Source organism: Diceros bicornis, chromosome 4, assembly GCF_020826845.1.
Source record: "Diceros bicornis minor isolate mBicDic1 chromosome 4, mDicBic1.mat.cur, whole genome shotgun sequence".
NCBI classification, from domain to species: Eukaryota; Metazoa; Chordata; class Mammalia; order Perissodactyla; family Rhinocerotidae; genus Diceros; species Diceros bicornis.
Genome location: NC_080743.1, coordinates 62,749,779 through 62,775,724, shown reverse-complemented (window position 1 = coordinate 62,775,724; position 25,946 = coordinate 62,749,779). Strand labels below are relative to the sequence as shown.

The following is a 25,946-nucleotide window of genomic DNA, read 5'->3' as shown; positions in this document are numbered from 1 at the left end:
GTGCTGAGAAGGTGCGAGGCAGGACACAAGGGGTGTCTGAAAGTTTTTAGGAGCAAGCAAACAAACAAATAAGATATATACACAAAATAAATCCATTTTATTCATAGGAAAACTTCAACACACCACAGTCTGTTCATTAACTTTTAACTCCCAGGAAGACCTAGTGGTGAAATACAAACATTCACAGGCATCAAGTTGCAGCTCTTCCTCTGAAAATTTTATGTTGCTCAGCTTCACTCCAATCTGAATGAAAACCCCAGTGCCTGATATGGACAGTCACCTGCAGTAACAGCTGTTCATCTGTTGGGAGGCTTATCTTAACCTACCACTTTAAGAAGAGCAGGTAAACTCAACTTGGTACGTTGTAAGTAAATTCCATTGATGTGGGGAGCTTTGTAGTAAGACTTTCTGTAAGTGGAGGATTTTGTTTGACTCTGGGCTACTTTCCCCATATGTTTTTCCATAGTTACGGTCAGCTTTAAATGAGATCTCTACATTGCATTTGTAATCTAAAAATCTGAATTTCTCCAACTTTGGGGAGTCACTTTACTTAAATCTCCCAATTAAAGTATCTATGAGAAAGTATACCAAGTAAATTCCCTTAAGTCAACTTAATTCCATTATTCTAAAACCCCATTAAATAATTTCTATTTCCCAATTTTATTTATATATTTTTGAAAGTATATTCATTAGATTAATTCTTTTTGTATGAGAAAAAAATTATACATGCTAAAGACTAATAGGCAAATTAAATGTTGAATTTTACCTGTAAGGATTTTGCTTTTGTGAGTTTTCTTTTGTATCCATTATTTCTACCAAAATGCAATTTTCCCAGGTTGAATTGTACTGATCTAAATGTTACTATGTGCAATTTTATCCACTATGAATTTTATTTTAGTTGGTTTGCTGTTATTCATATTTATTTAAAAATTTAGATAAAGCGAAAATAGTTTAGCTCACTGATGCAATTTTAATGAGATATTCTATGCTGACTATTTGGAAGAGGCAGAAATTCCTTTGTGGACTGAAAAATGCCACCTTTCAGCCATGGAACTTCACAGCCAGCTGGGAGCAATCCTAAGGTATGAAGCCTTCCCCTGAGGAGTAGGAGATCCGATTGGGGGAGAATTACCACAATAAGTAGCTTTTGGACTTAGCACAACTGAGACAAGTGTCGTAATATCTTAACAATATCGGGGAATACCCCCAGAAAAACTCTCAGACATAAGGGAAAAAAAGCCTGATCTTAAAAGGCCCATGCACAAATTCACCCACTTCACAAAGCAACCTAAAATCACCAGAAAGAAAGGGGTACAGTCCTTGGGGGAAAGAAGATTTACTTGATAGGCTCTGGGTGCATCTCAGTGAGAGGTGAGACCTCCCCAGGCTGGGACCACCTCCCAAGGGACTGAGACATTGGCAGCAGCCTTTATTGTGACCTAGTTTAGGAATGCTGACACAGACACTGGCAGACAACATTGGAGTTATTCCCTTGACCTGTTATCCCAGGGTCTGCCCCAACCACTATAGCACCAATTTAATCTAGCTCCGCCGGGGCTGGCAGCCTGTACAAGGAACTGGCTCCACCCAACAGCAAGACCTCAGGCAACCTGTGGGCCTGCATACATGGGGTGCCAGGAACCTCTGCAGCTGGGTGAGTGGGTCTGCCTCTCTCAGGCAGGGTGTGTGCGAGGGGCAGTGGAGTGTGTGAGGACTCTGCAGTGGGGTGACTGCATCCACTTCAGTGGGCCGTGGAGTGTGCACAGGGCAGGACTGTGTTGAGGGGGTGTGTGGACCTGTGGGACACTGGGCTTTTCAGCTGCATCAGACTTGTGCTTCTCAAACAGCCACATAGGGGATCAGTGCCACCTCCCAAAGCCTGAAAAATTGAGTGCTCCATACCTGGGGCCAGCCCCACTCAGCTGGAGTCCTGAGAGAGCTGACAACAGCCTTGCAGGCCAGAGGCCTACAGCAATTGTAAGCCCCAGAGCCTAGAAACTAGCCATACTGGGGGCTTACTCATTTAACAGAGAAACTGCAACAGGAATGTGCTATTAGGCCTTGCTGCCAACTGTGCTGGGGATCCTCATGCCTGATAAAGTGACTGAAAGGACTATAGCAGCCACCTGCAGCTAAGCATTACAACCAGCTGGCCAGGGAGACAGCCTAGCCTCCCCTGGCACCTGCAGTGAGAGCAACCCTGCCACAACAGAAGGACACACATAGCCCACACAGGGGACACTCCTGGAACATTTGGAACTGGTGACAAGAGGAAAGCACACTGCTGGGCCTCCCTCATAAGGCGTCTCTAACATAAGGCTACCTCTCCAAGATTGGGAGACATAGCTGACCTACCTAATATGTAGATATAAGAACAAATAAAGAGGTAAGATAAGGACACAATGGAATACGTTCCAAGTAAGGGAACAGAACAAAACCACAGGAAGAGAACTAAATGAAACAGAGGTAAACAATCTACCTGACAAAGCGTACAAACTAATAGTCATAAGGATGCTCACTGACCTTGGGAGAAGAACGGATGAACTCAGTGAGAACTTCAACAAAGAACTGGAAAATAGAAAAAAGAATCAATCATAAATAAAGAATGATATACTGGAAATGTAAAATTCACTAGAAGGACTTCAATAGCATAGTAGATGTTACAGAAGAATGAATCAGTGAGCTGCACAAAAGACTGGAGGAAATCACCCAAGCTGAACAGATAAAAGAAAAAAGAAACAAAAAGAACAAGGACAGTTCAAGGGACCTCTGGGACAACATCAAGCGCACTAACATCTGTGTTATAGGTGTCCCAGAAGGAGAAGAGAGAGACAAAGGGGAAGAGAATCTATTTGAAGAAATAATAGCTGAAAACTTTCCTAACCTAAGGAAGAAAACAGACATCCAGGTACAGGAAACACAGACAGCACCAAACAAGATAAACCCAAAGAGGCCCACACCAAGACACGTTATAATTAAAATGTCCAGAATTAAAAGTAAAGAGAGAATCCTAAAAACTGCAAGAGAAAGGCAACAAGTTACATACAAAGGAAACCTCGTAAGGCTATCAGCTGACTTCTCAGCAGAAACCTTATAGGCTAGAAGGGAGTGGCACGATCCATTTAAAGAGCTGAAAGGAAAAAACCTACAGCCAAGAATACTCTACCTGGCAAGGTTATCATTCAGAATGGAAGGAGAGAGAAAGAGTTTCCCAGACAAGCAAAAACTAAAGGAGTTTATCATCAAGAAACCAGCCTTACAAGAAATGCTAAAGAGACTTATGTAAGTGGAAAAGAGAAGACCTCAGAGGAATAAGAAAATAAACAAAGAAACAAAAACCAATAAAATCACTGGTAAAGGTAAAGATACAGTAAACATAACAGATCAACCACCTATGAAGCTAATATGAAGGTCAAAAGACAAAAGTACTAAAATTTTCTACCCCCATGATAAGAGGGTAGTGGATACACATGCACAGAAAAGAGGTTAGATATGATATCAAAAATGTAAAATGTGGGAGGAGGGGAGTAAAAGAGACCATCTTTTAGCAGGAGGTCAAACAAGAGAGACCATCAACTTAGTACACATTGCTATCTATGTAGGTTATTATATATGAACATCATGGTAATCACAAACCAGAAACCTATAATAAATACAGAAAAAATTTAAGAGAAAGGAACCCAAACCTAATACTAAAGAAAGCCATCAAACCACAAGGGATGAGATCAAGACAAGAAAGGTAAGGTTTTTTTTTCTTTTTGCTCAGAATTGCTTTGGCTATTCAGAGTTTTTCGTTGTTCCATATAAATTTAGAATTCTTTGTTCTATTTCCTTGAAGAAAGTTATTGAGATTCTACTTGGAATTGCACAGAATCTGTACATTCACTTTGTTGAGAGTTGTATTTATCTCCTCTATTTCATTTATTTCTGCCCTGATTTTTACTATTTCCCTCCTTCTACTGATTTTGGGCTTCATTTGTTCTTCTTTTTCCCATGTCCTTTAGGTGTGTTGTTAGATTGTTTATTTGAAATTTTTTTGTTTTTTGAGGTAGACCTGTATTGCTTTAAACTTTTCTCTTAGTACTGCTTTTACTGCATCCCATATGTTTTGGTATCTTGTATTTTCATTTTCTCTGTAAACAAGAACAATTGCTGGCTCAGCACCCATAGGGTTCTGGGTGGGGACACTGCTGATTGGCAAATAGAGAACTTCCTTACTTCCTTTATTTCTATTTCTATAAAATCTTTGCTGGAAAAAAAGACACACAAATCAATGGAACAGAATTGAAAGCCCAGGAAGAAACCCACAAATCTACGGACAACTAATGTTCTACAAAGGAGCCAAGAACACACAATGGAGAAAGTAAAGTCTCTTCAATAAATTTTTCTGGTAAAACTGGACAGTCACATGCAAGAGAATTAAACTAGACCACTCTCTTCAACAAATGGTGTTTGGAAAACTGGACAGGAACATGCAAAAAAATGAAAATAGACTATTACCTTACACCATACACAAAGATTAACTCAAAATGGATTAAAGACTTGAATGTAAGACCTGAAACTGTGAAACTTCTAGAAGAAAACACAGACAGTACGCTCTTCGACATCAGTCTTAGCAACATATTTTCAAGCACCATGTCTCACCGGGCAAGAGAAACAATAGAAAAAATAAACAAATGGGACTGCATCAAACTAAACAGCTTCTGTACAGCAAAGGAAACCATCAACAAAGTGAAAAGACAACCTAACAATTGGGAGAAGATATTTGCAGACCATACATCTGATAAGGGATTAATCTTTAAAATATATAAAGAATTCAGGCATCTCAACAACAAAAAATTAACAATCCAATTAAAAAAAGGGGCAAAAGACCTGAACAGATATTTCTCAAAGAAGATACACAGATGGCCAACAGGCACATGAAAAGATGTTCAGCATCTTTAATTATCAGGTAAATGCAAATCAAAACTACAATGACATATGACCTCACGCCTGTCAAAATGGCTGTAATTAACAAGACAGGAAACAACAAGAGTTGGAGAGGATGTGAAGAGAAGGGAACTCTCATACACTGCTGGTGGGAGTGCAAACTGGTGCAGCCACTATGGAAAACAGTATGGAGATTCCTCAAAAAATTAAGGATAGAACTACCATACGATCCAGCTATTCCGCTGCTGGGTATTTATCCAAAGAATGTGAAAACATCAATGCATAAAGATGCATGTACCCCTCTGTTCATTGCAGCGTTATTCACAATATCCAAGACTTGGAAGCAACCTAAGTGCCCATCAAGGGAAGAATGGATAAAGAAGATGTGGTATTTATACACCATGGAATACTACTCAGCCATAAGAAACGATGAAATCCAGCCATTTTTGACAACATGGATGGACATTGAGAGTATTATGCAAAGTGAAATAAGTCAGAGGGAGAAGGTCAAATACTGTATGATCTCACTCATTAAGTAGTAGATAATAACAACAAACAAACACATAGAGACAGAGAGTGGATTGGTGGTTACCAGAGGGGAAGGGGGGAGGGAGAAGGGTGAAAGGGATAATTAGACACATGTGTGTGGTGATGGACTGTAATTAGTATTTGGGTGGTGAACATGAGAACATGATGTAATCTATGCAGAAATAGAAGTATAATGAGGTACACCTGAAATTTATACAATGTTATAAACCAATGTTGCCACAATAAACAAAAGAATAAAAAATAAAAAAGTAAACTAGACCACTATCATATACCACGCACAAAAGTTAATTCAAAATGGATTAAAGACTAGAATGTAAGACCCAAAATCATAAAACTCCTAGATGAAAACATAGGCAGCACACTCTTTGACATTGGTCTTAGCAGTATCTTTTTGAATATGTCTCCACAGGCAAGAGAAACAACAGCAAAAATAAACAAATAGAACTACATCAAACTAAAAAGCTTCTACACAGCAAACGAAACTGTTAACAAAATGAAAAGGCAACCCACTGATTGGGAGAAGACATTTGCAAATCATGCACATAATAAGGGATTAATACCCAAAATATATAAAGAACCCATAGAACTCAACAACAAAAAACAAACAAACTGATTAGAAAATGGGCAGAGGATCTGAATACACATTTTTCCAAAGAAGATATACAGGTGGCCAACAGGCACATGAAAAGATGTTCAACATCATTAATCATTAGGGAAATGCAAATCAAAACCACAATGAGATATCACCTCACACCCATCATAATGGCTATAATTAACAAGACAAGAAATAACAAGTATTAGAGAGAATGTGGAGAAAAGGGAACCCTCATATACTGCTGGTGGAAATGCAAACTGGTGTAGCCATTATGGAAAATAGTATGGAGATTTCTCATGAAATGAAAAGAAATACCATCAGATCCAGCTATTCCACTATTGGGTATATATACAAAGAACATAGAATCACTAATTCAAAAAGATATATGAACCTCTATGTTCACAATAGGAAAGACTTGGGAACAATAGAAGCATCCATCAATGGATAAATTGATAAATTGATAACACATCTTATATGTGTATATATATATATATATATATATATACACATACATACACACACAATGGAATACTACTCAGCCATAAAAAAGATGAACTCTTACCATTTGCAACAACATGGATATACCTTGAGGGCATGATGGTAAGCAACAGGAGTCAGATGGAGAAAGCCAAATACTGTATGATTTCACTCATGAGGAATATTTAAAACAACAATAACAACAAAAAAAACACAGACAAAGGCACAGAGAATAGATTGGTTGTTCCAGATGAGAAGAGGGGAAAGCTAAGGATAAAAGGGCACATGTAGGGGCCGGCCCGGTGGCGCAAGCGGTTAAGTGCGCGCGCTCCGCTGCGGCGGCCCGGGGTTCGCTGGTTCGGATCCCGGGCGCGCACCGACGCACTGCTTGGTAAGCCATGCTGTGGCGGTGTCCCATATAAAGTGGAGGAAGATGGGCACAGATGTTAGCCCAGGGCCGTCTTCCTCAGCAAAAAAAGAGGACGATTGGCGGATGTTAGCACAGGGCTGATCTCCTCACAAAAAAAAAAAAAAAAAAAAAAGGGCACATGTATATGGTCATAGATGGCAATTAGACTTTGGGTGATGAACACGAGGTAATCTACACAGAAATTGAAATATAATGATGTACACCTGAAATTTACATAATGTTATAAGCCAATATTGCCTTGATAAAACATTTTAAAAAACATCAATAATGGTTTTAATTTTATATGTATTTATGTTTTCAATACACTCCAAAGTTTTGTTGAGACCTAAAAGTAATAGTACTACTCCTGTGTCACGTTTTCTAAAACTACTTAAAGATAGACTTGTACTATCTTTTACTACCAAAATTCTTAAAACAAGGTGCACAGATCAAAGAACAGAGAATGTCATAGAATTTTTTCAAGACCTTCAAATGTTGTTGATTACAGTTTCCATGTATGGTGGCACTGTCATCTGTCTGACTCTTCAAATCCTTTTTCTCTGTATTCAGTTCTTGTAACTTGCCTAGGAATGATTTATATAATTTCCAGTCATTCATGTAGTGGGAAAATTCTTTAACACACAAAAAATACTTCATGTGGAACTATACAAATTTGGAAATACATAAATTTAATAATTTTGTGTTGTACTTGGCTTATATCTGAGGCTATATTATCAAACCTTAGAGGAAAATATTTAGCATTTCTTACGTTATTTAAAATTATTTGATTGATCACATCTACCAAAATCTTAATTGCTTAGTTTTGTATTTCATTCCCTATGTAATGTGTTATATTATTTGTTGTTAATGTTAGTCTTCTGCATAAATGTTCTGCCATAATTTGTCATAATTTGCTATAATCCTTGTCAAATGAAGAGAATACTGGTACATTTTCTTAGATGATGCTCTGTATGCTTGACTTTGCCCTGCCAAAAATTGACTGACCCACATTATATGGTCATTAAGCATGACAATATTTTCCTACAGTCATAATCCCACATAATTCTATAATTTAATTATATTTAATTTTTTGATACATATTATGTATTCAAGTATTGTTTAGGAATTTTCATTTCCTTTTGCTATTAACATTTGATAACTCTGCTGATTATTTACTCATTTCTTATTCATCAGATTAATTTTTTCATTCCTAAAGAATTTCAGTATAAATTAAAAATAATCCATATGAGGATTTTTAAAAAGACAACCAGAATCTAGTTGTTTTTCACCAATTGAAAAAATTTGTGTGCAATAAATGTTTCAAAACCTCCTATCTTTACTTATACTTTCTACTGGAGTATAATGAGCATTCAAAAAAGTACACAATCATAATTATAAAGATCATTGACTTATCACAAAGAGAACACACCTGTGTTATGCAATTTAGGTCAAGAAGCAGAATCTCACTAGCACCTCAGAAGACTCCTTATGCCACTCCCAAAATTACTCCATCTCTCATCCCTCAACATAACCTCTATCCTGACTTCCAACATCATAATTAGTTTTTCTATCCCTTTGTAGTAGTGTACCTTCTCCCTAAAGAATACCTTTCAGCATTTCCTTGTATGGTGACAAATTATTCCAGTTTGTTCCTGTGAAAAAAGTATTTACCTTCAGTTGTGATGAATATTTTCATTGAGTTTAGAATTATAGATCTTCACTTTTATTGTCTTAGGTTGCTGAAAACAACATTATGTTAATTTCTGGCTGCTATTTTTGTTTTTGAGAAGTCAGATGTTAGTCTAATTATTGCTTCTCCTTAGGAAATGAGTCTCTTTTCCCTGGCTATTTTTAACATATTCTCCTTGTCTTCAGTTTTCAGTAGTTTTACTATGATGTGCTTGGTATGACTTACTTTTTGTTCCTTTTGCTCTGATTCATTGGAATTTTTGAACCTCACTTTCTATTTTGGAGAGTTTTTAGTCATTATTTCATCTCAACCATTATCTACTCCGTTCTCTCTTTTGTCATTTTGTGACTTCAGATATACACATATGTTTGACCTTTTCATGGTATTTCCTCAATTGCATACTTTATCTTTTCTATATTTTCCAAACTTTTGGCCCTCCAAAATTTATCCTGGATATATTCTAATCTAGGTTCCAGTTCACAAATTCCCTCTTCAGCAGGGCCCTATTTGCTATTACATCAATTCATTTTTTTTAGCTGCTATCGTTTTATTTCTCTATTAAAGAATTTCCTTTTGTTCTTTCCTTATGGCTTCGAAAATTTTCCATCTTATTTTTTTCTCCTTGAGCTTGTTAAGCCTACTTGTTTTAAAGTCTGTGCCTGATAACTCCATTATCTAGGACCCTGGTAAGTCTGGGTCTGCTCTCTGTTGTCCTTTTTTTTAAAAGTTTTGTTCATTTTACCTTGTCTCTTTAGGTTTCTGGGTGATGTTTAATTTTTTTTGTTGTTTTTGTCTTAGAATTTTGATCCTTTCCATTTAAAAAATATAGAAAGGATTTGGGGCTCAGAATAATGTTATTTTCCTTCAGAATCACTTAGGGGCATTGACAATACAAAATTACCTTATTAATTTCAGAGATTAAGATAATTTGAAACTTAGTTACGGTCTCCACAAAGGTTACTCTCGTTCTGCTTCACACTTACTCCTAGGATGCAGCTCTTTAAGGCCGCAACCGAAAATTCAGGCCTCATTTATATCTTTGAAGATTTATGAATCTGCTGAAAGATTCGCTTAGCTTCTCAATCTCTTTAGCTGCCTCCTGTAGAATCAGCAGGTGCCCCTGGTATAAAAGCAGCCCCAAATACAGGGCTCATCTCTCTGAGTTTCTGTCTTCTCCCAGATATTGACCTAGGAATACACTCTCCTTTGTAGGTTATTCAATGCTTTGAGGCAGATTTTATTTTATATTTGTCTTGATTTTTCTAGTTGTCCTTGACTAGAGAGTTGATCCAAATTAGGTAGTCTACCATTTCTAGAAGCAGAAGTCTTTCTGTTCCTTTTTTAAATGTTTATTAATAAAACTTACTCTCCCTCCATCAGTGAAGTCACAATTTGTGTCTCACAAATCTAGGCAATAAAAGAGCTGGTATAGACAAATTGTGACTATATAGTGGGAGATGACTCCTGAGCCTGTGTAGAAGCCACATGAATTCAAGGTTAGTTTCCTCCCAGGTCTCCTTCTTGACTATGACAGCATTTCAAAATAATATAGGAGAGGAAACAAATTTGAGGCATCTCATCTGGGCTACCTACCTAGTCTACTGAAAGCCAAGGCAAAAACTGCCATGACTTTCTTTTTGCCTAATGTTTAAAATAATCCATTTCTAAGACCAATCTGTTTCCTTTCACTGAATCTTTGCCTCAGCCATTGCTGCTAAGGCAGCCTATTTGAAGGTCAGTGCTTATAGAATCTCATGAACATTGCCCAAGATTTGCTTTGGTCTTGTGGCCTGTATTTTCAGTACTGACTTTGTGAGACCTGTGCATTTATCTAAGGCCAATCAAGTAAAGCTCTTCTTCCAAAGGAACACACTCTTGCTCTAGCGGATCCTGTGGCAAGTCACCAATATAACCTTGTCAGGATAAGTCTGCTCATTCCCCCAGCTTAGCAGAGTATTAGCTGCTGACTATTCATAGATAGGTTCCTTTCCAGGAATTGTCTTCAGGTGGAAAGAGTTGTTTTGTCTGAGAGAATGTTTCTTCCCTGGGGAGAGCACACATCAAATGTGGGAATAAAAAGGTACAGACTCATTATCTGTTCTAGGAACTATCTAAAGGGCCAGCCTAGGTCCAGAACTCTCTGTGAGCTTGAATAAATCCTCTGCTGTAACTACCTCAAACTCCCACCTTTCCCTCTGCTCAGTTCTGCTTCCCTCGCTCTTTTACAGGTGTTGTTCCTGAGAGCACTTCCTAATAAACTTTCTACATATAGATGTCCATCTGAGTTTGTTTCCTGAGAAACTGACCTAACACACTCCTCTATATAAAAACAGCCACTTAACTTGGACAAATCCATCCTGAGCAATAGCAATCTGTCACAGTAGAAACCTCAAATGGACGTTAGATGAAAAAACCTACAGCTACCTGTCCAGGCGACAGCAGTAAAGAGGCCCTTATACAACACATAAAATCAGTCATGTTGAACCATATAGGCCACTGCACACCAACAATGTCAAAAGTCATGTAGTCATGCCCTAATTTCTAAAGCCAAAGTCCATTTGCATTGGCTCCACCAAAAGTTTCTCACACATTAATTTATCCTCCTTTTCCATGATATTTTTTCCTCCTTAGTTGCCTTCTAACAAAGGCACCAGTAGCATTTGTTAATTGTCTCCTGAATTGAATTTATTCCCCTAAACTACAGACATCAATCTTTCATCTTATCAAAATTAATGAAAATGTGTGCCAAAAATTTATTCCAACTATGATTATAACTTCCTTGGTTTTTGTTTTAAGTTACAACTCTTCCCTAGATTCAATATAGATGAAGGTACATTTTCTAGTTTGAATTCATCTTGGTAAAGTGAGTTATGAAATATTTCACTCTACCATATCCCCAGAAGTTAACTCTGATTTCTAACATGCTTCTTTTCATACAAATCTTAGAATGGCTGGTTGCATTTTCTCCCTAATTGTAGAAAATATACAGATAATAATGAATTTATATAGCGATAACATGGGTGCCATTGTCAAAAATTTGATTTAGCCTTAGCAAAAAGTAAATAATCCATATAGGTCATTACAGTGAGAAAAATAAAGAGCTATAAGTTCACATTTCATGAACCAAAGCTGTCAACCTTTAATTGATATTCGGCCAACAACATGGATTTTGGGGATCAAGTTTAGCTGCAAGTGACAGAAAATTCAAATGAACAGTATCTTTAAAAAGATGTAGTTATATTTCTCTGTGCTGTGAAGAGACTGGGAGTTTGCAATTCGGGGTTGTTCTGGCATTCCACCTGTGAGGGACTTGGTTGCTAGTTTTCTCTTTAGTTTGTTTTTTTTTGTACTTTTGTTTTGCTTTGTTTTGTTTTGGTCTTTACCATGCTTCATACTCATTCCAAAGGTCATTCTGTCCTCTGAGATGGTTGCCAAAGGTCTTTCGACCAAGCCCACCTTTTAGCCAGCAATAAAGAGAAGGGAGTAAGCTGAGCACATACACCTCCCACTGCTTCAGATCCACTTTGTAGAAGTTGTACACTCCATTGGTCAGACTGCTGTCAAAATAAACCCAACCACCTAAAACGGTGCCTAAAAGATGTAGCTTTTCTTCTGCTCAGCTAATATTTGGAGGGTTGATTTATTCTAGAGGAAGTGGAAATATATTCTGGGAGACAATCAGTGGTATAACCCCATTTGGCAATTCATCTATCCATTTGGGTACGTCAGTGTGTAGTTGGTAACCAATTTCACTTGAATAGGTAACCTGGAAATAATATTGTTCAAAGCTCAAAACCATAGGTGCTTTTTCCTCAGGACACTTTGTACCCAAATTAGGGCTCATACGTGTCTTAAATATTTTCTTGTCTTAAGTTGTATCTGACATTCTCTCTGAGATAGAATTGGTTATGCACTGGGGATGGAAAGAGTTGTGGTTAGGCAAACCAGAGCCTATGTCTTAAAAATAGAACCAAAATTATACCTCAAGAAGAATCTTGGTACTCTCTAAGGGTGTTAGCCTCCTGGGAGCAAACCTGAGATTCAAGCAACGGTTCTTGAGTAGATCTCCAAGAGCGATAAAAACTTTCCAATTGGTAATTCCACCCATAGCTCAACTAATTATTAAAGGTACTGCTCTGCATTTAACAGATTATAAAAAACTGTTCTCCATAAGGTTTATGTTAGAGTACATAATCTAAAAGTCCCTGATGCTCAAAAATAATTATATTAGTTCAACATAAGCAAAATTTATGTGAGATTTAGAGTCTATTCATTCCTATAGATAATGTAAAATATGCTTTTGAGATTGCCAGAATATCAAAGAGTGACACACTGGACCAGATCATGAGATGTTGTGCAGAGTTATTTTCCCCATTTTTTGCTTTAGGCTGATATGATCACCTTATGTTAACAGACTTAAAAAAACAGACCTGTGAACCTCGCAAAATTTATTGAATGAACTTTCCTAAGAACATTGTTCATTGAATCAAATAGTTTCTTCTTTATAAGAACTGATGAGAGAAATTTTTTTGTGGGCTCAGGACGAGCAATAGATACCCTTTTCCTGAACTACTTATTTGTCTATGTCTTCTAAACACTGTGAATATGTAATTAATCCTGTCTTAACATTTGAATGTCCTCTAATAATTTGCAACCCACATATAACCAGTGTATAGCGTTTAATGACACTTTTTAAAATTTACTCCATTCTTGGCTTCATCGTATTTTACCAGCTATAAATTCCCTTTGATTCTATTCCAATATTATTATTGATATATTTTTAATTTTATGTGCATATTTATGTAAGTCATTTTCAATTATTTTTAGAACTAACAATTTACTGTGAATTTAAGCATGAATTTAAGCTGCTTGATGATTTGGGGGGCTTCTAATTTTGTAGTAATAACTAGAATGCTGAAACTTTGTTTTAGTCTCTGCTATCACCTAGTGGCACAGCATAGACATTTATCCCAATCTGTACCCTTGAATGATTACAACAATTCTGACATTTTCAACCAGAGGGTTTTGATGTTGCAGATATTTTGATTCTGTGCCTACAAATATAAGTGTTTTATAAAATATTATATATTTTTATGGTTTTTCCCTGAGAAGGATTTCCCATGGTGCAACCCATTATCCCAGTTCAGTCTCTATGCCGTAGTGCATCATTAAATATTTTTCAATGTTTGCTTTATTGTGTTGTGTTTTGCCTTTGTAATTGTAAGTGCAGATTGTTGAGTTAATCATTCTTCTCCATTTAAAGTCTCATGGATTTCATTTGGTCTGAGCAGACCTCCTCTGTAAACTCTTTTATTTATTTATCCCCATTTCCTTCTCTTCACCACATTCTAATGTACTACTGTGTTATCCTTCTGTTCTATGTGTTCTTAAAAAATGTGGTGGTGTTTGATGTGTACAACTTTAAGTTCCATAACAAAAGTTATAATACTGTAAGCTTCATCTATTGATGTATTTCATTCAGCACTCTTTTAAAGACCTTCTATATTACTCTGTGTCTAGTCTGTTGTTTCTACCTGCAGCACAGAATCCTGTAGTGTGCATCTACTGCATTTACTTACGTGTTGCCATAGGGGTGAACATCTAACATGCTTCCAACACCTCACTACCTTAAAAATGCTGTGATAAACATCTTTCTATATGTTCCCTCTGGAGCTGGGTATTTTCTATTATGCACATTCGAAAGTGAAATTTCAGGGTCAACATGCGCATCATGAGACAAGATACTGCTGCAAATTCTCCAGAATTACTTCACCACCACCAATGCTTGGGGAATGCCACCTATCTCACATCCCTGCAAACACTGGGCTTCTGCAGCTTTCTGATTTTGCCAAGTTGGTGGTGTAAAATGAGATCTTGTCTTATCTTCATTTCTTTAATGACTAATTACTTTGAGTAGAACTTTAATTTCAACAAAAGATATTATACGTATGCTTCCTTTATTAATGTATTTCATTCAGCACTCTTTTAAACACCTTCCCTTATTACTCTCTATATATATGTATTAAAAACAAATATATTTTAGTTTTAGAATGCCAAATACTTCTGTCAATTTTTCACCCATTAATTTTGTTCAGTGTATACTTGATTGAAGAGAAAGCCATAATTTTATAAAATAAATTGAGCAATTTTTACTTTTACTTTTATTTTATTATTCTTTTTTTGCAAAACAACCATAAATTTTGTGCCGTTTGATTCAGAAGCAAAACAGTGGCATAGTCTGTGCTGCCCCCCGACCTAGACATGCCCGCTCCAGTCCCCCAAAGGATGGAGAACCCAGAACCCCTGCCCAGCAGAAACCAACCTAGTTACAAGACTCTATGTAGGGCCGAGTCCTTCGGGGTGAAGGTTGGGAACAAGAGGCACCAGCACCCTCAGGCACCCTTGTTTACCTAGAACTATCTATGTGTGTGTGGAGGGTCAGGGGAATGACCCCCTATAGGCCACTTTTCCCCAAGGCTCTAGAGTTTCCAAATTGGAAATTTAGTTTAAGAAATAATTCCCGACTAATAGGTCATATAGATATTCTGCTATATTATCTGGTATTAACTTTGTACTATTATCTTTTGCATTTAGGACTTATTCTATTGTGAATGAACTTTTGCTTTCCTCTTTCAAAAATGATTTAGAGGGGCCGGCCCCGTGGCTTAGCGGTTAAGTGCATGCGCTTCTCTGCTGGTGGCCCGGGTTCGGTTCCCAGGCGCGCACAGACGCACCACTTCTCCAGCCATGCTGAGGCCGTGTCCCACATACAGCAACTAGAAGGAGGTGCAGCTATGACATATAACTATCTACTGGGGCTTTGGGGGAAAAAATAAATAAATAAAAATAAAAATAAATGATTTAGAAATTTGTAGCCATTTATTCTTCCATATAATGTAAAAAATAAGTTTACTAAGTACTTCCAAAATCCAGCTGGAATTTTAACTAGGAATTTACTGAAGTTATGGAATGATTTTAAAAGAATTATAATTTTTTTAATAATAATAACTCCTTCCATAAAACTCCAATTATCAGAAATACTCTTAGAATCTTTAATAGTTTTTAGAATTTCTCTGTAAAATTTGTGTATATTCTTTCTTTAGCTAATTTTTAGCTATTTTGTAGACTTTATTGCTATTATAATTGATATCTTATTTTCTTTTGTTTGTTGAGTATATGAAAAAGGGCTGTTGATTTTTTAATATTTAATTTGTGTCTTGATACCTTGCTAAATTTTCATGGTAGTTCTAATGGTTCACTTTTATTCTATTAATTTTCTAGGTAGAAATCATATCATCTGAAAAAAAATACCTATTCCCTTGAAATTCTTATAGTTTTACTTATATATTAAATCAATAACTAAAGTTAAGAGCTCTCTTATTATTGCCAATATTTTATTTTTTATTTTCTGGTATACAATCATATGCTATGCAAATAATGATATTTTTTTCCTTATTTCTATTTTCATGCCTTTTTATTTTTCTTGCCTTCTGGATTAACTAGGACTTTTAGTATTCTATTGAATAGTGATGACTATAGTAGGCAGACATCTTGTTCTTGATTTTCACTGGAATGCTTTAAAACTTTAAAATTAAATGTATCTCATGTAGGCTGTTTGTAGGTATGTTCAACCATACAGTGGAAGTTTCCTTCTGTTCTGAGTTGCTAATATTTTATTAGAATGGACATTTAAATATATCAAATGTTTTTCCTGTAACTCTAGAGATGATTATATGGTTTTATTTTCCTAATCAGTTGAAGGAAGTGATTTTTATTATGAGATTTTTAATGGTAAACAATCCTTGAATTCTACAGATAAATCCCACTTCATCTGGTGTTGGTTTTTAATATTCGTTTTTTTTCTGTAGGAATTCTTGCCGACTTTGGTGTCATGAAAATATTGCCTCATAAAATTAGTTGGGATTACTTTCTATCTTTTTTTCTACCTGGAACAATGATAAGAAATATGATTATCTGCTGCTCCATGTAGTCTGTACCTAGGAACTTATGCAACTAGTAACAACTTTTACTACTTGTCCATTATCTTAACAATTACTCATATATTCCAGTTTCCTTCCTCTTCTAGGATATTTGAAATAAAGTTTTATCTATAACAAATATATTGATATAAATTATATATAGCATTTTCTTATTATAATTTGTGCATTACACATTTGTAATATGTCTACTTTTCTAATACTTTTTACTCTTTTAATCAGTTTTGAGAGCGGTTTATATATTTTTATTAATTTTCTCAAAAAGCCAGCCTTTAGTGTTGTCAGTCACCTTTATGAATTTTTTGTTTTGCTTTTTTTCTTTTTTTGTGAGGATCGGCCCTGAGCTAACATCCATGCCAATCCTCCTCTTTTTGCTGAGGAAGATTGGCCCTGGGCTAACATCTGTGGCCATCTTCCTCCACTATGTATGGGACACTGCCACAGCATGGCCTGACAAGCGGTGCATCGGTGCGTGCCCAGGATCTGAACCCAGGCCGCCAGCAGCACAGCGTGTGCACTTAACCTCTATGCCACAGGGCCAGCCCATTTTGCTTTTTATTTTAAATTTTAGTGCTTTTAAATTTATTTTCTACCTTATAAATTTTTATTGCTTTTGTTGTCCTTTTTCTAGCTTCCTCAATTAAAATCTTAGTTCATATGTTTTTAGGCTGTCTTATTTGCAAATAAATGCTTTAAAGCTATAAATTCCCCTATATATGTCACTTTAGACTCATCTATAAACCTGAAAAAGAGAATATGTGATCACCTATGTAAAAACAATGCACGGTAATAAGATTGCAAAATCTAATCCTTAGTGACCACTGTTGAAAAATCTCAGACTAATTAAAATAAAACAAAAGCAGAAAGTATAAGTGTGTGAATTCAGATATGCACTTTGTTCATAGTTCGTGTCTGCTTCCCATTTTAAATACTGAGGTATTGAATTTACAAATCAGCACAGAAAATTGAACAAAACATAAATAAGTCATTTCTGAAACTTATAGATCACATCAATTATCAAATTCACCGTGTTGTTTTTAACTATGACATTTGGATCAGTCTCTCTCCCAGACTCATCATATTTTTCTAACAAACCATTGATGAGGAATCAAAGTGCTGGTTCCACTGCTGGGTGAGTGAGTGACTTTGGAGAGGCGCCCTGACCTTCGTTGTTTTCTTTAGTTAAGTGGATGCAAAATTATATACTCTCAAAGTTTTCATAAAGATAGAAAGACAATGTAGTACAAGCATTTAATAAACCATGAACTTATTATCAAATTCACCAATGAATGTTTCTAGCCTCAAACTAACATCACACAGAAATGAATCTCAAAGCGAAAGTTGCTAATGCTAATTTTGATGATATGTGATATAGATTGGTTTTTCCTTTATTTTTGTTAAAATTCCTCCTAATCTCTTACTCCTGCCTGAGATGAAATAATAGTTAAAAAGCAAGACAATGTAAGACTTTAACAAGATGTGGACGCGTATAAGAAAAAAGCAGAAGGTCAAGAACCCAATTTTAAAGAATAGAGGAAAAGGAAGAGGGAAGTGAAAAGAAATGTTTCAAGTAAGTGTAAAATTAGTCAAGAGTTCCTTGAGGTTCATGTTCATCAGGGAGGATGCTTTCAGTCACAAACGAGAGAAAATCCAACTTGTTGGGCTGAAACAATAAAGGGAATTTATTGACTGACATAACTGAGAATCCAAAGTCATTCAGGCTTTAGCTGCAGTTTAATCTGGACTTTTCTATGGGTCTGTTGTCAGCCTTCTTTTTTTAAAAATTTTGTTGTCATTGTTCTTGTTGTTTTCAGGATTACTGAGTTATAATGGGCAAAAAAATGTATACATTTAATGTTTTGATATATATATATTGTGAAATAATCACTACAAACAAGCTAATTAACACATCCATCATCTCACATGGTCACCATTCTCTTTTGCTTTTCTTCTTATTCTTCTCTTTTATGGTAAGAACACTTAAGATCTACCCTCTTAGCAAAATTCAAGTACCAAATTTCTCTGTTTTCATGCATCTGTGATTTTTATCTTCAGGCTTGCTTCTCTAATGTTGATAAAATGACTTTAGTTGTTTCAAGCTTTATCCTCATACCATAAGAATCAGGACAGGAGAGACCATCTCTTTCCCCTATATTGAAACACAAGAATCAGCCTTCACACAAACTGTCCCACCTTAGAGCATGTGCTTGGCCCTGAGCCACCACTCTGAGCAAGGATAAGTGGGATATATATCATGACTCAGCTTAAGTTATTGGTTATCTGTCCATCCTTTAGCCTATCGCATCATCAAGGACATTTTCTCATGATAGCCTTAGGCTGATAAGAGTCTAGACTACAAATGAGGATGGAGTCAACCAACCAAAAATCACATGGCTGCTATGCAAGGGTGACAAGGTAGATTGTAGCCTAGAGAAGCAATCAACCAGTCTAATTGAGGTAGGAAGATTCCAGCGGTCCCACTGTTTGCTCTCCCCTTTCCCATATTTTTCACCTTTCCCCCATTTCCAATCTCAATTTTATTTTCCAAAAATTTCCACATGTGCAGGCACGGCCACCTACACTGGGTCCCTCGGGATGTTCTCCTTGCCCTGGTCCTCCTCTCTCAGCCTCCTAAACAAATTAGAGTGAAGTCCTTTTCCCCCAGTTTAACCCAAATAAGTTGCTGTACTAAGAAACAAACATACAAACAACAAACAATGAAAAGAGTAAACTGTGGAATCAAATGAGAAAGGCAACATTTTCAAGCTCAGAAGATAGTGATCTCTCTCTTCCCAATTACTTTATACTCAATAAGTCCCTGCTGCATAGTAAGTGCTTTAGAACTCCCAATTCAATTAATTAATGAATCCTAAAGTAAGTGAAGTCTAGCTATGAATATCTCAACTCATATTGCCATTTGGGGTCATTAGTCAGAAAGAGTCAAGAAGGCTGTGATACCTTATGGAGAAGAAGCACATGCAGATAAGATTTGTTCAGGCATGAGTTACAGTGTTGTAGAACATGAGTTCAGTGTTAATGAATTAACAATGCAGTAATTCCAGAAAAAGGAAGAGGAAACTTGCTGATCTGTATGTGGAGCCTCCTCAGAGAGTGCTAAAGTAATATCTATAATAGTACAATGAAACTATGGAAAGATGGAAAAGGAGCTAGATTTGTGGATTCATGAGATGATAACTGCTTTTTGTTTGCTCGTTTATTTCTTTGTTTTTAAGAACATGGTAGACAGTACAGCTGAGTGGATGAAAGCCCAAGAAATTTACCATCACATTACCCAGGAAAACTTCTTGGTTGGTGTTTTATTGTAAAAGAATATTGCATATAATAAATAAAATATTTGGAAATAAAATTAAATAAGGTGTCTTTAAACAGAAACATACATAAAACAAGGCTATCTATTCATCATTTAACACAAATGTTTTGACCGGAGGCTCACAGGAACCTAACCCTGTATTTCCCATTGGAGCAATGGCTCAATATTTGCCTACTCAATATCACAGTGACTTTAACACAACGCCTTTTCCTGTTCAAAGTGTGAGTCTCTCTGCCAAGCAAGAAGACTTTTTTTTTTCCTTTTTTTTCCTCTCCTCAAAGCACAAGTAGATAGTTGTATGTCATAGTTGTACATCCTTCTAGGTGCTTTATGTGGGAGGCTGCCTCAGCATGGCTTGATGAGCGGTGCATAGGTCTGTGGCCACGATTCAAACTGGCAAACCCCAGGCTGCCAAAGCGGAGTGCACGAACTTAACCACTAAGCCACGGGGCCAGCACCACAAGAAGACTTTTAACAAGGAAAGCATCAAATGTCTCAGCTACTAAAAGCATGTGAGGAAGGAAAGAATAAGAAAAAGTGATAAATTTGGCATAAATTCAACACAGGTTTTTATTGAGAACATGTTACATTCAGGTAAGACACTTTGCCAAGGGTACAAATACTAAAAAGACGTGGAATTTGCTCTCAAAAAGCTTAAAAATTTTAAGGGGAAAAGGGATCTAAATAGCTGAAACAAAGGGCAAGAAGAGAGGATTAGATTTGGCAAAGTACAGTTCAAGTGTGCCAGGAGTTCAGATAAGCCAGACACTCTTCCACTTGTAAATCAGGGAAGGCACTCTGGAAGAAGAGACATCTGAAATGGGCTTGATGACCCCTTAATATTTGAATATGTGGAGATTGCTAGGACCTCCTCCATTCAGAGTTATAATTTGAGTTTTAGGTCCCAGAACCCAGGTCACAACAACAAATCCTCGAAAATTACATTTAGCTTATAATAATAACTGACAATTAAGCAAAAATAAACATCAACAACAAAAAGCTGTACAAGGAAAGTTGAAGGAATATCAATACCATGCTGGGTTTAGATATATCCTGAGCCCCTGGAATGCTAGGATCTCATTCCAAAGGGAGAAGAGTGCTGGGAAGATCACAGTGTGTCCTGTCAAGAACAAAGATGGCAGTCACTCTGCATGGGGTGGAGGTGAGAAGTGGGGAATAAGAATGAAGGGGACTGGGAGGAGAACTGAGGAGATAGAAAATGAAAAAGATGAGAAGAGAAGTTGGGAGTGGGACAAAGAGCAGGAAGGAGGGACACAAAGAACTCACCAGCCACCTAAGCCAAAATACAAGACCTGTCAGAAGCACCAGGGGCACTATCACTGCCAAGAAGATCAAGCCCATGGAGGTTTGCCGTTCTGTGGATTTGGGAGAAACAAGGGTGTCATTTCAAATCCACCCCCTGTTTTACTGCATTTCCCTGGTCTTCCTTCATTCATTTCAGTGACTTCATCAGCAATTTCCTTTCTTCCTATTTCTTCTTTTATCCCCGTTTAGAGATAAATGCTTCCTCTAACCCTCCACATCCTCCTACATCTGCAGGTCCCTCATTTTCTACTTTTCTATTTCTTGGATAACTTACTTTTATTTCTTTTGAATCTGTAGTCACTAGAATCCCAAATTTTTCATCTGACTCTCCTGCTCCACTTGAAGACCACCTATTCCCATTCCCAGCTTGGGCCCCAGTTCTTTCTTACCCCAGTAGAGGATGATGTCCTGTCCTCCTAGACTGCTGTGTCTCACTCAGCAAGACAGGTCAGCTGCCTCAGTGGTTCCACATCTAAGGACACCCAAAAATATCATGTCCCATCAGCAGTGGGCAAGACATCACCTCTCTGAGTGACCAGATGCTCCTGCTCACCCCACATCCACATCACCCAAATAGGCTTTGGATGGAAGCCATAAACATGAGAAACCAGCATCAGACAGCCAGGACCCAGACTAGAGCCATTGGACAGCCAGGCCTCTGGCCTTACTACAGAGGATCGGAAAGATATTCAGATGAGGTCTCTAACACAGACATAGAGGTTCGGATCTTCACATCAGTTTAGATAGACACATCTCTCTAACCTCTAGAAATCTGTCCTATGATTCCCTTTTCCTCTTGGCTCCTTCTTAGGAAGGTGAGAAGGGGATAATGGGAAGGTATGATTTTAAAACAGAGAATTCTTGGAGTAAGCATGCAGGACTGACCTTGTCTTTGGAGATCTGCCTTCTCTGCATCAGGAAGACTAAAGACAAAATGTGTGCAGGTGTCACTGAGGAGCCTGTGTATTATTTCCAGGGTGACTTGGTCCCAACTGAATAGTCTGCAGACACCCTGAGCCCTCCACCCTCTGGAGACGGCAACCATGAATTATTCTGGAAGCTCAGGAAATCTGATCCTTGATAACCAACTCTCATGAAGCCTACTGAGGATTCCTCAAAGTGCAGCTCACAGCCTCCTGTTGTCAGTAACTCAAAGGCATTTGGTGAAGAGGGGTTGTGAATTAGATGAAGGAGGGAGTGAAAAAAAAAGGTAAAATGAAAGGAGTGGAAGCAAAAGACAATAGAAACAGAAGGAAAATTTAGGAGATTTGAGGGAATGGAGCAAAGTTTGGTTTCAACAGAGGTTCAGAAAAAGAGGAATTAGTGGTAGTTGGAGATGGAGGAAGAGATACGACAAGAGGAAGGGGTTAAATTATTTAAAGAAGGTGCATAAATGGGGTGGGCAAGAGAATAAGGTAGGACTGAGTGTGAGAGTGTTGACATTACAATAATCTAGAGTGAATGGAATGCAAAAGGTTACAATGAATGTATCAAGAGAGATTTCTGAAGAGATGGAATGCAGGAGAAAATCACACTGTAAGGAGTCACTCAAAGAATGAAGAAGCTGAGAGTTTCTGGTTGGAGGCCAAGGAAAGGGGTGGTCACAGGAAACCACTAATGGAAGATAATAAAGCACAAGCATGCAGTCAATGAGAGAAGGGTTTGTAAGTAACAGAAGACTTGAAGTTTTTGTAGAAACAGGATATGGATTTTGCACATTGCCCAAAAGTGTGTAATTGCAGATTTATAGTGAGGGGATGTAAGATTCAGAAATGAATGAAGACTTTTTCCTAGAGGAAAAAGAAACTCATTGAGACAAACACACCCCCTACCCATATACCCACTCCCTGTGGAAGAAACAGAACTCACATTCAAGTTGCCATTGACTGGCATGGCTGTGAAATGCCTGAAGAAATCCAATGGAGAACATATGGAATAACTTTCCCAGTTCCATCAAATCTTCATTGGTGAATTTGCCCTTGGACCAGGGCCACAGGAAAATGAAAGTGCCAGAGTTGCTCTCCCACCTGTGAGTCTGCAACTCATCCAACCAACCTAAGGCCAAATTTTGTACCCAGGAACAGTTGTAAAATGATGAGATCTGGATGATTTAGAAGGAAACTGGCTCATGGAAGTCTGTAGCAAAAGAACAAATGAAATGAGAACAGAAACAGACATTGGGAAAGAGAGAGAATGGAGAAAGAAATGTACTATAGAGGGGAAACTCAGAATCTTTAGTAAAGGGGATCCATAGTTATCTCAGGAGACATTTTCCTTCCCGCTAGGCCTGATTCTTTGTATTCAACCTTCACAAGAGCACAGGGACCTGGTCAGGGGTACTCAGAATGGAACTAGGTTGACGCCGTCACTCCCTAGGCATATGCTGGGGAAAACTTGCTACATGCACACACACACAGACTCTCTTGCATCCAACCTCTGGCAGTGCCAGAGTTCTTACCATCTCTATTGTCACCAACTGAGAGGAGAACTGCTAGCAATTGAAGTTGCAGGGACAGCATTTCATTTGCAGATGTTATTTCTTTCTCTAAGTTGGTCTTTGATTTCTATTCTAAACAAACCTACTCCACAACATCTCTTTTTTGATTTCTTTCTACTTCTATCAGAATAACCATTACTTTATTTATCGTCTGCAAAAAAGAAAATCTACTCCTTCCCTAAACCCTGAACCACCTATTCAACTCTCATTTCCCCTTTAGTTCTGGGGCGCGCCTACTCATAACCTCCTCGTTTGCCCTCCAGTTCTCTGGATCGCCTACTCAGACTCATTGGCGCCTCCAGTTGTGACTTTCCTCTCTGGCTTCCAGCTTCTCTCCTTGTCACCAGCTTCCATCCTGTTCAACTTCCCCTAATTCAGTTGCTATAGAAATAGTCTTATGCGGCATTGAAAAGTCACTTTACCTCTAGGGCCTTTTTTTCTAACTCACACAATTAAAGCATGAAACTAAATTGCTTTCCAGCACCCTATCTAATCTTCTCCTGCCTCTGCTCTTTTCTGTCACTCTGTCCTTCTCTTGCCCTTTTGAATATTCCCCAAATATTCTCCTGCCCTGTCTCACCCCCACCCTACCTCATTCACATCTCTGACTTCTCATTGGTTGCTTTATTTGCTTTATCAGAACCCCTATGATTACCCTGTGTAACAGTATAAATTACCACCAATTCTCCATTATTCTTAGGGAAGAACTGGTAGCCATCACAGAGACCACAGGAACACTGATACACATACAGAAAAATCCCTTCTGTTTGACTCTCACTGATAAATATTCACTCAGCAAACAGTCACTTAGCCCCTGCTGGATCCAAGCATCTTCCCACACTCATGACTATGCAATTATTGACCATATGATCACTTTAGTCAAAGAGCTTTTAGTCCACTTGGGGAAAAAACAGGTAAATCAAGAATTATAATTCTTGATGTTCTGAGTTTTCTTATAACGTATAGACTATCTAGACAAAAACAAGCATGCTTGAAACATTTGCTAAGGTGACAATCCTTAACTGATGTTTATCCACTCAGAATCTTGACTTCAGTGGTTGGCTTGGGGTGTTAGATCAATACTCCTATTTTACTGGATACCCAACATATAACACAGTGCCTGGTCAGTGGTAGGTGCTTAATGAATATTTTTAAATGATTGAATAATTGGTTCAGGCATCCATTTATTATTTAAAATTATGGAGAATTTCAACATAAAGAATTTTTAAGACATTGGAAAGTGTTACTTGTAACCCTACTTGGTGAAATGAGAATCTTACACAGTTTTACTTAGGATGAAAGCACGTGCAAATAAATATGAAGTTTACACAAAAGATCCTGTTGTAAATCTCCTATTACTTAGAATAAGAAATCAAAGAGAACTTGTGGGAAGTTAATAGAGGATTCTGGAATCATTTATCCAAAATTCCCTTCTTACTGATCCTGATTAAATGTTCCGTGTTTGTCTTATCATAAGCTGGTCTCTGCGGGACATTTCTCTGCTGACCTTCCTATTTCCTGGTGTTTATAACTGTTTAAAGGCTCTTAAATATTTGTTCGTGTTGTGTATCATCTGGATAAATGTTTTTCTGCTATTTATTTTATTTCTTGGTTTACAAGGAAAGAGAAATTATCTCAGGCTAATTTAAGGAAGAAAATAAATTTTTGGAAAGTTAAGGTTAGAATAGAAAGCTTGAAAGAGCTTCACTTTCATTCTTACAATTTCAAAAAACTGGATAATCAAAAATCACAACTTTTATTGAATCCAATAGAGAGGGAAAGGGTGCAGAAGACATGACCCCAAAATATGCCACTTTGGCATTATTTTGAGCTAAAGGTAGTTGATACCCAGAAGACTCAAGAAAAACATTTACCTCTCCCTTAACTACCTAAAAGAATTTAGATTGGGGGCCTGGCTCAGAGAGAGAGCTACTACCAGAAATAACTTTATCTGAATGAACTACCTGTATGGCAGGGCAAACATCTGATTACCAAAAATCTGCTCTTTTTATTGTCCTGTGAATTACCCTCCTCTTCTTTGAAGTCCCAGTGCCCTATTTCATTCTTTAGCTCAGGATGGCATATAAACTCAACTGCCTGACTTCCCATTAGGTGTCATATTTTTTGTGGGGTTCCCAACTTACAA

General features: G+C 37.4%; 1 pseudogene; it reads right to left on the bottom strand.

The window, feature by feature from the left end:
* Nucleotides 1–21,054: 21,054 nt before the first annotated feature.
* LOC131404622 (T-cell surface glycoprotein CD1a-like) lies at nucleotides 21,055–23,822 on the bottom strand (annotated as a pseudogene).
* Nucleotides 23,823–25,946: the final 2,124 nt, after the last annotated feature.